Source organism: Corylus avellana, chromosome 6 (genome assembly GCF_965113065.1).
Source record: "Corylus avellana chromosome 6, dhCorAvel1.hap1.2, whole genome shotgun sequence".
Taxonomy (NCBI): domain Eukaryota; kingdom Viridiplantae; phylum Streptophyta; class Magnoliopsida; order Fagales; family Betulaceae; genus Corylus; species Corylus avellana.
Window position 1 is genome coordinate 12,371,015 of NC_142495.1, and position 13,946 is coordinate 12,384,960.

A 13,946-nucleotide genomic window follows, 5' to 3' on the forward strand; every position below is an offset into this window, starting at 1 on the left:
AAATCCCAATTTTACTCGAATAAAATCACTTTTTTTATTAGGCATTTTGATTTTCATCAAAAAAAAAAAAAATCGGATTTCTTTTCCTTTACCAAACGGCATAGGTCATGAACTGTCCGATGGTTCTCAAGTCCTCGGCAATTCCAACTTAAAACAATCATGGAGACTGGCGGGGTTGCACTGCAGCCTCCGCCTGAGCATTGTTTGCATTACTAATACCAAGGTCCGAGACTCTTACTTGCTTTCTTCTAGAAATATCTCCCTGGTCTAAATGGGATTGCACGCTGCTCTGCCCGTGGCTTGCATCATTCACTACAACTTTATCATCTCTTCTTTTCCCACCCATTGGGTGAGTTGGTACTGTTGGGAGCTCATGGGCCCTTTCTCTAATACACTCCTGTCTAGGTCCTTCTGACCTAGGCTTTTTGCAAAGCCCAAGTGGTTTGGAGACAGTCACATGCCCCAGAGTTGGTGACGTGGCTTCTCCTACATCCACAGTCAGACTTTTCCTTTCCTTGTTTCCTTCCATTAAATTCCACATCATTTTTTATTTAATATGATTCCATTGACCCATATAAAGGTTGCCTAATCTCTACACATTTCCTTCCCCATGATTTGCTTCCAAATTCGGATTCAGCTTAGTTTGACTTTGGCCAGAATCTTCAATCACAACTTTTTGGGTAATGAAATTACTGTCCATATATTCCCCCAATCGGTTATCTTCCATTATTGACGCCTTTCCTTTCGAGGAGAGAGTTGCGCCTTTGGCAGTTTCCAAGTTTGGAAACTGCATATTTTGTTGAATTTCCCTATTACCATCCACCTCCATTGATGGTGGATTTATTTCTTCAGAATCTTTCCTTCTTTTCTCCATTCCATTGACTACCATATCTACTTTGAAGGGTAAGTCAGAGCTTTCCTGTACAATATCATTCGCACATGGATAGTTTTGTTTCCCTCCCTTTCTTCCCATATTCTCCCCATGAAAATCGCTGTCCACCCCATTAATGCCATCAGACATCAACGGATCTTGTGCTCCATAAGGAAAATCCCCCATTGTCGTGTTACGTGCATGGTCTGATAGCCCGTCATTGGCTCTAGCAGATTCATTCCTTATTTTGACCCCAACATTAACATTAGTCTCCGTCGTTGCCGTCGCCGGTGATCAAAAAATTCCTTGGCCCGCCCCCGGCATATCTTTAGCAGCCTTGTCTCTCAGTCGAATCCGCCTTTTTTCCAACCAAGCTCGGTTTGGTGGAACTCTGAGCCACGGGCCGTATTCATTTTCTGAAGCATCTCCCTGCTTGCCTTTTCCATCACCTTTTAAACAACCCACAGGGCCATGGCTGATCACCCCACAGTTAAAGCAAAACTTTGGGATCTTTTCATATTGAAATGGCACCAAGAGAGATTGGTCCTTAAGTTTCAGTATGTGTCCCCTTAGAATTGGCTTGGTTAGACTTACATGCACCCGAACTCACAAGTATTCGCCCCAACCCGTTCCATCTATGTCGGTATCAACCTCTTCCACTTTCCCCACTATGGATCCAAGTTTGGATCCCATCTCCCTTTCCATGCAAACCAGTAGAAGATCGTACATTCTGACCCAGAATACAGCTAAGTCAAAAGTCATCTTACTAGGGGTGTGAACCCATCCAGTTCTTCAATTGCGAACAATAGGCCTTCAAGGATCCACGGACGCCCTTCCAATACTCGTGACCTGTCCCAATAATGTTCAAAATCCAAGAGGAATAGATTTTCCCCTAAAACTTTGGAGTGTAGTGATCCTGTCAGCTTCCACCCCTTAATAAGGGTAGATCGAATGTAATCCTTCCCAATAATCTTGTTGGCAATGAGTTTTCCTACTAGCCAAGACTAGCCCCTGATTCCAAAGCTTCAACCACACTCCCAATGGCCTCCACCCCAACACTCTCTTCTTCCGACAAAGAGAAATTCTCCCACCTCCTTACCAATTCATCAGCCATTCTTGTTTAAGAAAAAATCATTGTCTCTAAAGAAAGAGAGTTTTCGTGTTCAATCCCGCCACCCTCTATGTAGAAAGTGATAGGACCAAAAAGCTCATTCTCCTCTAAGGTTTAAGAACGGCGCCTTAGAGAGAAAAATTATCGAGATTTTATATTTTCTTAGAAGCAATTAAGAGTTTTAATACTTATCACTCTAAGTCTATAATGATATTGTAATAAAATTATTAGCATGTTCCAATAGTTATTAATCTAACAAAACAACAAATGTATGAATAAAAAGAAAAAATAACATACCTGAGAATGGCAATAATCTATTGAAACTCGTTGATACTTGACAAAATCCCAAAGTATATATATAAAAAACACCTAAACAATGACAATATTGTTTTAATAAGACTAAGAGAAACAAATTTTAATAATTCATAACTCATAAATCATAAATCATAAAACAACAATATACCCATATTGTCGCATTCACATATTATAACCCAAGGCTGCTTGAGACCAAGTCGCATATACCCTGAATTTGAAACAAATTGCATATATCATCTACCCATATACCCAGAAGAAGAAAATAGAAAAAATCTCAAACACTCAATATTACAAAATGGGCCACAACCGTGAGTCCGTGACAACCCCATCAAATTTCTTTCACAAAAAATAAACGAATCTAGATTATAACCTTTCCAACATACAAGATAAATTCATTAATAACCAAATGAAATCAATACCGTACATGTAGAGGGCAAAAGATGAATAAAGAATTAAGAATGAAATGTATGCAATAATGCAAAACCCTAGATTTAAAAGACTTATAGTTTTCCTTCTTGAGTTCTTGTTAATCTATTGATGGGATCATGGGAAAAGCCAAACAATTTGAAACAAATCAAACAATAGGAGATTAGGAGTAGAGGGCTGGGGGCATTGGGGCGGGCAGCAGAGGTGAAATTTGGAAACAATAGCAGAGAGTTTTTTTTTTTTTTTTTTTTTTTAAAAAAAAAAATGGCTCGGCTGGGTTTTTTAAAATGAATATATGAATTTTTTTTTAAAAAAAAATTAAGCAGGGGCGCCTGCCCCTATGCAGGCCTTACTATATCCGCCCCTGAAGGTGCTAATGGCTCATCCACCCCCCTTTTCCCCTTTTTTTTTTTTTTTTTTTTTTATTTTATAATATTTTTAATTTTTAATTAATATATGGACACATGTCGATTTTTTAATGATGCTGACTTGACTTTCCGTTAAATTTTGGCCGGAATTTATACGGAGGTACCATTTCCATTTTTTTGCCATTACCTAGGTACCATTTGTGATACGAATTGAAACTAAAGGGGCAAAAAATAAAGTTGTTAAACCATAGGGGGCTGAAAGGTATTTAACCCTATATATAATGTATATATACTAAGTACTAACTAGTATATAATTTTAATAATAACATTAAGTTAGTATATAATGTTATACACTTAATTAATATATAAATTTTGAGTATGTATATTAGTAATTAAGTTAGTGTGTGTGTGTGTGTGTGTGTATAAACTAAGTAGTTAATTCACAACAATCTTCAAAAAATAAAAGTCCTCTATAGGGTTTTCTCTCTGAGGAAAGTCTAGTGCTTGAGGGAGAAGTCTTCTACCGTCCGCATGAGAGAAGGTCTGGAAGGGAAAGGGGAAGGAGAGTGCACTCATAGTCATCGTGAATTGAAGACAAATTGAAAAATCTTTGTAGAAGGATATCCCTCACAGGCGGGGAGAGAAAGGAGAACGGTGCCTAGTGGGTAGAATTGGCACCAAAAGGAAGATCAACAAAGAAGCTTTCAAAGCTGTACTGTCTCGTATATGGAGAACCGTTGGTTCAGTGGTGTTTAAAGAAGTCCAACACAATGTATGGCTGTTTGAATATACTGAAAGTGATGATAAGAAGAGGGTTCTAGAAGGAAGGCCATGGTCTTTTGACCGACAAATACTGGTGCTCAATAATTTTGATGGGAGCATTCCACCCTCTCAAATGAAGTTTACTTGTAACGCTTCGTGGAAATCAATTAACTGATAATTGACTTCATTGTTAGTTTCCTAGCCTACATCCCTTACGGGACAAGACTTAGGGATCATTATCTCGCCTAAACGAGAGAATACAATGGAAGACTTTAAACTACAGGAATGGAAAGTAATAACTAAACATCACAAGCACAATCACCAGAGTAATGATAAAGCATCATATTATAAATAGGTCATCAAATGTATGGTCAAAGACTGATCATCAAAATATTACAACCCCAAATCATTGTCTGAAAATAAAGTAATAAGATTAACGCCTAATTTTAAGTAGTGCAAGCACGACCACTATTTCTATCATCTCTGATCGGACGGTCACTCCATCGTCCCACATGGACTTCAGCCAATCCAAGTCCATATCCTAAAAAATGACCTGGATTAGATCCTGCGCAACCACCATTATCTGGTCTGAAGGTATCCTCCTCTACGCTAGCTCAACCGCGTAATTTATACATAATGGGAGGGAAAATAAAAAGGAGCAAGTCCAAGGACTTAGTGAGAGATAATGCACACAATACCCATGCCATTTAGTGATGAACTCCGTTTGGTAAAGTATGCAACATTTTAGATATGATAATTATCCACGAATGCAATATAGATATAGTACATGTTTATAGTATAAGAAACAATGATAGTCTAACAATATGGTTTACCCGAGATATTACCTCTTCTTCACAAGGTTGGTGCTATCCTGAGGGACCTGTAATATAATGCCGATGCCCCGACCATTGTATGATACTGTTCATAACACTAGCAGCCCGACCGAGTCTGACCTCGAATGGTACACGCTACTAATGAGATGTCATGTAGTGACCGCCCGTTAAGGCTGCGCCGGTCACGAAAAAACCATTGGATCTAAGGACCATATAATACACACACATTTGACCATAAATTTAACATGCATAGTAAGCCCATGACCGTTATCTCGCACGTACTAATGTACGATGTCATACGATGCAATTAGTTTTGTCCGTATTTTACATGGATGCTTTTACAAATCTCATCATCATTATCTTGTTAAGTAACACATTTTCACAAATGATAGAGTTCATGGTGAAGCAAGGTATATATTGTAAGAGTTGTAAATATGCATGTTTTGGTACACAAAATAGTCGTGCAATGCGAAAAAATAAATGGCAAGCATTATGTGAGTTAAAACTCACCTAGGTCAAACAAATTCTCCGAGTACTACTCCAAACGATCCGGGTTCTCCAAATCTATAGAAAACCTAACATTAGTCCTAAGTCCAAACTGGAACAAACCTAAGACGTGAAAATAGGAGCTATGGAACAACTGGCCCAAGTGGCGTTTGCCTGGTTGCTTTTGGGCGAGCATTCGGTCTCCTAGCCGAACGTTCAACTGGAAGGTTCAGGCGGAACCTCATTTGGTCCACACGTTCTCCTAAACCTCTGAAACTGTTCCTAAGGCTATCAAAAGGATTTCTAGGACATCCTATCCCAAAATAATGTTACTATGCATAAGAAAATGCGTTCAACGAGAATAAAATGCTAAATCGAGCTTAAGTCAAGGTTTAAGACACAACCTAGTTAAAAGTCCAAACCAACAACTAAGCTAATCTTGAAAAGCAATATAACGACTATAAAGAGAAGCTTAAACGTAGAAATTTACCTCGGAGCAAAATCTCCAAGAACTTCACCTCCTTCTCCAAGAACAACTAAAATTCACAAAAAATATGGGACTTAGGGGTTGAAAGGGGTAGGGTATTTGTAGATGAGAAAAGCTATAGGCGCTACAGGGTAGGGCTGGCAAAACGGGTCCGCGGGTCGACCCGTTTATGACCTGCGGGTACCCGCGACCCGTTTAGCCAAAACCCAAACACGACCCGTTTATTAAAGGGTCGGACCCCCCGACACGACACGAACCCGGGTATTTCACGGGTCACCCGATACGACCCGTGAGACCCGTTTACCCGTTTAACTTAAAAAATAATTTTTTTTTTTTGTTTTTAAATAAAATAATAATATTTTTAGCAATTATCACTTAAAATTAAACTCCTAGCAGGCTAGCCACACCAAATCACTTAATAGTTATAAGTTAATATGCTTAATTGTCTAATCAAAAAAAAAAAAACAAAAAAAAAAACTACATCATTACAAATTTACAAATACAAAATGGGTTCTCATTTTTGCCACTTGTTGTCCACTCTTGAATAGTTGAATGATCCACAAATATGCTCATTTTAACATGCTCCAAGTCCAGATGAACTTGGAATCTCACAGGAACTGATACTATCCAATGTCAGAACATCCTCTTCTTCGTTATCTACCGTCATTAAAGCTTGTTCTATATCAAAAGATAAGAGAAATTAATGTCATTGAGATAAAAAAAAAATACAAGTAAATGAAAAAAATTAAATATGCAAATAACTAATATTACCTTGCTCTCCATATAACCAATCTCTAGTACAAATTAATGCCTCAACAATATCAGGTTTAAGTGGACTCCTATACTGATCAATCACACGTCCACCAACACTAAAGGTGGATTCTGAAGCAACAGTCGAAATAGGAATACTCAAAATATCACGAGCCATGGCAGCTACTTCAGGATAACGAAATTCATTTTCTTTCCAAAATGAAAGGATATCAAATGTCGCATTCTTTTCCACATACTTGGGCTCATCCAAATAAAGTTCTAATTGAGTCTTGTTTGCATCAGAATCGACTCCATCAGATGCTAGAAATTCCTACATGAACAGAGAGAATATAAACATAAAATTAGTAAGTAATTATGAGTATATATAATATACTAAGTTAGTAAGTTACTAACAAGCTAAGAAACTTATGATATTATTCACCTTTTCCTAAGCTGGGTCTTCTTGTGGCCGAACGACTGTGGAGCTTGAAGTTGTAGGAGTACTATACTCCATAAAAAGTTTGGTTAACTTGTTAAAAACATTATTATACTCTACAGAATCAGCTCCATAAATCTTCGTATAGTAGTACTTTACAAGGCGAAGCTTGTAACGAGGATCCAAGACAATTGCAATGGCCAATGCTACATTAAATTCTGACCAATATTTCTCAAATTTGGCGAGCATTTGATTTGCCATTAATCTCTTATACCCATCTTCGCCCACTTCTTGCCTCAAGTTCACATAAATCAATGCAACTACAGGAAAGTATAAATTAGCTGTGGGATATTTGGCACCAGAAAAAGCACATGTAGCACGATAAAAGCAGCCCAAAAAAGTACTAATATCAATCACCCTTTCCCACTCAAGTGAACTAGGACAAAATTTATAATTTTTATCAGTCATCTCCAAATAAGCAAAAGCACGCCTATAGTGAATAGCACTCTCAAGCATAAGATATGTCGAATTCCATCTGGTTGGCACATCTTGTCTTAACCCCTTGTTACTGTCCAATGACATTTGATTGACAGCATGAAGAAAACTTTGTTTTCTCACTTGTGATCCTCTAAAATATTTAACACTATCTCGAATATTTTGGATAGCATCAGTGATCTCTTTCAATCCATCTTGCACAATCAAATTAAGAATATGGGCACAACAATGCATATGAAACAACTCACCTTCACAAAGAAGGGCTTTCCTCATGTTTAATTTTTGTTTTAGTGTCTCAACACAACCATCATTTGCAGAAGCATTATCTAATGTTATAGAGAAAACCTTTTTATCAATCCCCCACTCTTGTAGCAAACTATCTATCTTGTCAGCCAAAGAATCACCATTATGTGGTGGGGGCATAAATGAAAAACTTATCACCCTTTTAGATAATACCCAATTTTTGTCAATAAAATGAGCAGTGAAGCAAATATATCCATCAGTTTTCAAAGAAGTCCACAAATCAGATGTAAAACTAATCCTCCCAGGACAACCAGTTAACAAAGACTTAACCTTTTGTTTCTCCAACATATGCATCTTAACCAATTCTACCTTAGCAGTATTTCTAGAGATTAATGGTACATCACTACGCAAGTATCTATGCATCTCTCTTACACCATCATATTCAACATATGAAAATGGCAAGTCATGCTTAATAATCGTAGCAACCAACAATTCTCTATATCTTTTAGGATCAAATTTTGAGGTACTTACTGACAGAGTTCCTTGATCTCTAAATAGGAGCAATTGCTAAATATTGATCATTTTTCCCCCCACAAGCCTTCATATGCTTCTGCAGATTTCCAGTTCCATGTGAACTGTTAGCTATATATTTATGATCACAAAACTTGCATTTTGCCCATATCCTTGAGTCATTTGGATCTTTAGAACGAACTTCATCAAAATGGGTCCAAACTACTTAGGTCTTCTTACGCTTCTTCTGGACCCTTTTGTTCGTCTTCGAATTCGTATGAACAGAAGGATCTTCATCTCCTATTGTATTTATTTCAACCACATCATCATCGAATACAACCGAATCTTCGTTAAACACCTACACACATAATCATTAGTAAGTTAGTTAAAGATAAGTTCAAAAGTAAGAATCAAACCAAATTTAATAATGCTATCACAAAACTAGAATTAAGTAGGCATTAATTCTTTGTCATTCATCAAACACATGGTTTGTTGTCAAATTGTGTTTAGCAATTTTATATATATATAATTAATGAATTTTATATAAAATAAAGTAAAGTTTGGATTGCAGACAGCTGAGCCGGATAGGAAGTTTTGGGAAAAGATATGCAGGAACTTTCTCAAGGGATGATAGTTTTTCTTTTACCTCCTTTCTTACACATCCAGGGTTTCTCTTTTTTCTCTGTTTATGTTCTTCCTCCACCCCCCATCTTTCCTTCTTAGATTAGCTCAAAATGGTTAGAATAAACATCTGACATGGATATATTGTGTATGAACCTTTTATTGAGGTAATGGAAGTGTAATTTGGGAGTTATTGATGCCCTAAAGCCATATTGATTCCATTTCTATGGCTTAAACTTGAATTAGCCATGTGGGAAACGCAGCCAACTGAGGACAAAGTTGAATTCCTCCAGCATAAAAGCTTTGTGGATTTCAATAAAATTGGACAAAAAAAGTCTTCCAAGTGTTTTGGGTGTTTTATGTTCCCATCACAACAGGCAACAATGGAGGGAATCCAAGGCTCGAATATTTGAACCCATATGCAAATTAGGTGGAATATTTACAGGACTCTTGCATGACAAATTGACATGCACATTCATGTCCCTCTCATCATGTTCCAGCCCTTATGGTTGTCGGCTTTGTTGTTCTTAACCCAACTGCATTATAAACCTCCAACAGTGAATGGATAAACAATCCCTAAGAGAATGCTATCATTTGAATGTCCAAAAAAGTAAAAGATATTTTTCTACTCAATTTGATTACTGGCTGTTTCAAACCAGTAATATCCTCTTTGATTTTCAGAAACAAAAGCAAAAAACAAAAAACCTTATGTCGTTAACCTTAACCCATACATTAACAATAACACCAAACAAGTGAACATCAACAATCCACAAAATCAGAGCATCGGATATTTAGATTTGAGAGAGCAAGAGACTGAAGAGATATATACATACCGGATGCGACAACGGCGGAAGAGAGAGAGAGCGGCGGTAGAGGAGGCGAGGAGTGGCGGTGGCGTGGCGTGGGAGTTGGGACGTGGCTGCGTGAGGAGTCTGATGACTGACAAGTGGAGGAGCGGTGAGAGAGAGAGACCGGCAGTGGCGTGGGCGTGGGCGGTGGCGTGGCGTGGCGTGAGGTCTGGTGAGCTCAGTGAGGCCGAGAGGGAGGAATGGGTTTCACACTTTCACTGTTTCGTGCGGCTGTGCCTGGAGCTGGGCTGCTGGAGGAATGAGGATGCATTTTTTACTTTTAGAGTTTGTCTTTTTTCTTTAATTCTTTTAGGTTAAAAACAAAAAACAAAACAAAACAAAAAACAAAACAAAAAAAAAACAAAACAAAACAAAAAAAACAAACAAACAGGTCGACCCGTGACACGACCCGCCAGGAACTCATAAACAGGTCATAAACGGGTCGACCCGTTTATGACCCAAACCCGTTTAAGGTAAACCCAAACCCGCTAATTTCGTGTCGGGTTGTCGGGTCGTGTCAAAATTGCCAGCCCTACTGCAGGGGCTATTCTGAAAAGTAGTGAACGTTTGGTACTATAAGGGCGAACGTTCGTGTACTTTTTACCAATGGTTTAAAGGTTGCATTGTACGTTCGGACATTATCTAGTGGTCAACCAAAAGTCAACAAACGTTCGGCCGGTCCCCACGCATACGTTCGTGTACTTTTTGCAGGCGTACATTCACATGGTCCCCCCTATGAACGTTCGATCAGAAAGTTTGAAATTCTTAAAATGCCCTTTCAGCTGTTCCTAGTGACCTAAAGTTCAAATTATCTCTCTAACTAAGCTACCTAAACTTAGTTAATTATTTGGGTCATTACATTACTGGACTACCCATTACCCATGGTGGCACAAGATCCTTGGTGACTACGATCCTCAAAGAGAAATATTATACCAGTGATACGTTCATGGAAACACTATTGGGGAAGAAACCATCCTATGCTTGGCTTAGCATCTGGAACGCGAAACCACTCTTGTAAGAAGGCATGGTTTGGAGAGTCGAAGATGGGAGATCAATTTCCATATGGAAAGATAGGTGGCTATCAACAGCCACAACGCATGCAGTGCAAACACCTACCCGAGTTCTTGATAGGACAACGAAGGTGTGTGAGCTAATAAACAATGACACAAACTGGTGGAATATTTCCTTGATCGAGCAACTCTTTAATCCGGATGAAGTTAGCACTATTTGTTCGCAATGCATATCACTTGACCAAGGACTTGAGGCAACAGAGAGTTGGTGGAGGCTCAACATCCAAAGCTTTGCGAAACCTATGGAAGCGGATATGGAGAATACATGTCCTGAGGGTGGTGAAGATGTTCTTATGGCAGGGCAATAACATCTTACCAACCAAGGAAAATTTGTTCAAGCAGAAAACAACAACGGACCCTCTCTACCTGATTTGTAGACTTGAAGTAGAGATTGTTGGACATGCTCTCTAGAGCTGTCCTGCTGCCAAGGACGTTTTAGCTGGAATGTTCTAGGAAAGTGCAAAAAGGAACAAGCAATGAGGATGCATTTTTGAACATATTTGACAAGCTACTAGGATGATTGGAGGATGAGGATATTGAGTTGGTAGCTTGTATTGCCAGAAAAATCTGGTTGATAAGGGACAAAATGATGTTTGAAGGGGAGTTCTTACTGCCTCATCAACTGATCCAACGAGCAACAAACCAACTAGAGGCTGCAGTGAATGTGGAACAAGCAGCACGTAACGGTGGCAGGAACATCATACAGCAACTGCTAAAAACTTGGAAGGCGCCTCCTTTGTGGACTACAAAATGTAATTGGGATGCTGCTATAGATTCTCGCGAGAAGAGGATGGGAGTGGGTGTGTCGTCCGAAACCATATGGGAGAGGTGCTGGCAACAAAGTGCATGACAAGGCCCTACATAACTGATCCTTAGATCGCAGAAGCTATAGCGGCATGGACAGCAGTAGAGCTCATTAGGCAACTGGGATTTTCTGATATAATCCTTGAGGGAGATGCGTTAGGGGTGGTTCAAGCTCTAAGAAGTGATGAGAGCAATTGAGCACAATTCGGACATCTAATGGAAGACGCCAAGATCCTTCTTCACAACTGCTAATCATGGAGAGCTAATCATGTTAGCGATCAGCAAATGAAGCGGCACATCGGATGGCAAAGCTAGGTTTGAACCTTAATGCAGATCACTTATGGAGGGATTTTATTCCCCTGTGTATCCAAGATATTGAAATGGCTAAACAACAATATATTGAGTAATGGAATATTCGAGTTTCAGTTAAAAAAAAAAAAAAAAAAAAACTAAGTAGTTAATTTATGTTAGTGTGTGCATATATACTAAATCATATGATCCTATGAGCAAGTGATCTAAATTTGAATGATAAGTTTTTAATAAGGCCCCCAATTAATGTATATTAATAAAAATAATTTTCATATAAAAAATTAAAGACCTTATTACTGTCTATATTCTTTAATTAAAGCCCCATAATGATGTAAATAAGTAATTTAAAAAGGCCCCCGATTAATGAATCCTAATAAAATAATTTTCCTAAAAAAAATTAAAGACCTAATTGTCGTCAATATAATTTTATTAAGGCCCTCTAGCTACTTAGTTGAAAAAAATACATTAATATCATTTGATTCTCCAACATTCCGAAATAAATAAGACTTAAAAAATTGATAACAATAAATAAGGGAATCAAATAATAATAAAGACATTCTTAAATAAAATTCAATCTTAAATATTCCATTCTTGAAGGTTGTGGGTAGATATTTTTTTGGCCTTCTGAGGAGCATTGAGCAGCCAAAATTTCGGACAACAATAAATTTACTGCCAATTTGATCATATGCATGAGTATGCTTCAAAATTCAACCCTAATTATGCTACACATGTCCAAAACGTAAACAAAATCTAGAATTTATTCCAACTTTCAAAATAGAGGAATTATGCTATGTTGAAGATTGTGTTCAACGTTTATAATCCAATGGGAAAAATAAATAAATAAATTCTATAAGATGGAAAGTTTCCAAAATCTTTTATTCAATTACAAACTCCTCTCTTTATAAATTTCTATTTTTTTCACTCTATTTCCCTATTCAAGCCTTATTCAAATTTGAATTATTCTCTTCTTCTCCATAATTTTGTCATTTGCTAGCAATTCAGTCTTTAAGTTATTAAAATCCTTCTATATTTGATCACCGATAAAAAATATTAGTTACCAAAAACTCAATCAATCACTTTCATTATTATTTGTTATTTGATTTTTAATTTTTTTTTAATTTTTAATTTTTTTTTTGGTTTATAAATCGAGTTTGTTTAATTTGTTAATATTTTCAATTAAAGATGTCTACTATAAAATATGCATCTAGATATGAAAAAAAAAAAAAAAAAAAAAAAAAAAAAGAAGAAGAAGAAGAAGAAGAAGAAGAGGAAAACAGAAAAACTAATTGAATCTCAAAGAGGAGTTCTAAATAAACAATAAACAAAATATAGAGGATAATTTTGGTGAAAAACTCATACATGAACAAGAAATTCATCAAAAATAATTAGAAGATAATGAAATAATACAACAAAAAGATGACCTTGAAAGTAATGATAATGATGTTCAAATATGTAATATAACAATTCTTGATGAAGAACTTAAGAAAAAATTAGAAGAAAATAAAAATACTATTGATATATCTAGCTCTATTATTACAAATACGTACGACCCAGGCTAATAGAAAAATATTGATGCAAAATTAAGGAATTTATTAGTAAAAAAATGTTACGTGAATACTTAATGGGAATAGAATTTAGGTTCTAAAGGAAGCTATGCAATAGATTCTAAGGACCTTTTAGATTTTAAAGTTAAATACCTTATTCTCCTGTGGTTTAACAACTTTATTTTTTGCTCCATAAGGTTTGATTTTTATCACATGAGGTATCTGTGGTTTACATAAAAACGGAGATAGTAGCTCCCTATTTGGCCCCTTGGAGGTGGCGAGTCGGCTAGATGGGGGTGGCTAGGCTACCCCAAATTTTTTTTAAAAAAAAATTAATTAAATATATTTTTTAATGTTTTTAATTTTTAAAAAATTATTATTTTTTTAATTAATTATATGAACAAGTTTCAATTTGTTAATGGTGTTGACGTGGCTTTCCGTCAAATTTTGGACAGAGGTACCATCTCAATTTTTATGTAAACCACATGTACCTCGTGTAATAAAAATTAAACTTAGGGGGCAAGAAATAAAGTTGTTAAATCACATAGGGAAAAAGGTATTTAACCCTAGATTTTAAGAAAACCTAAAAACCATTTTTTTCATACACAAGCTTTGAGACTAATTTTCTGATTCCATTTTATTAAAATACCATGTTTT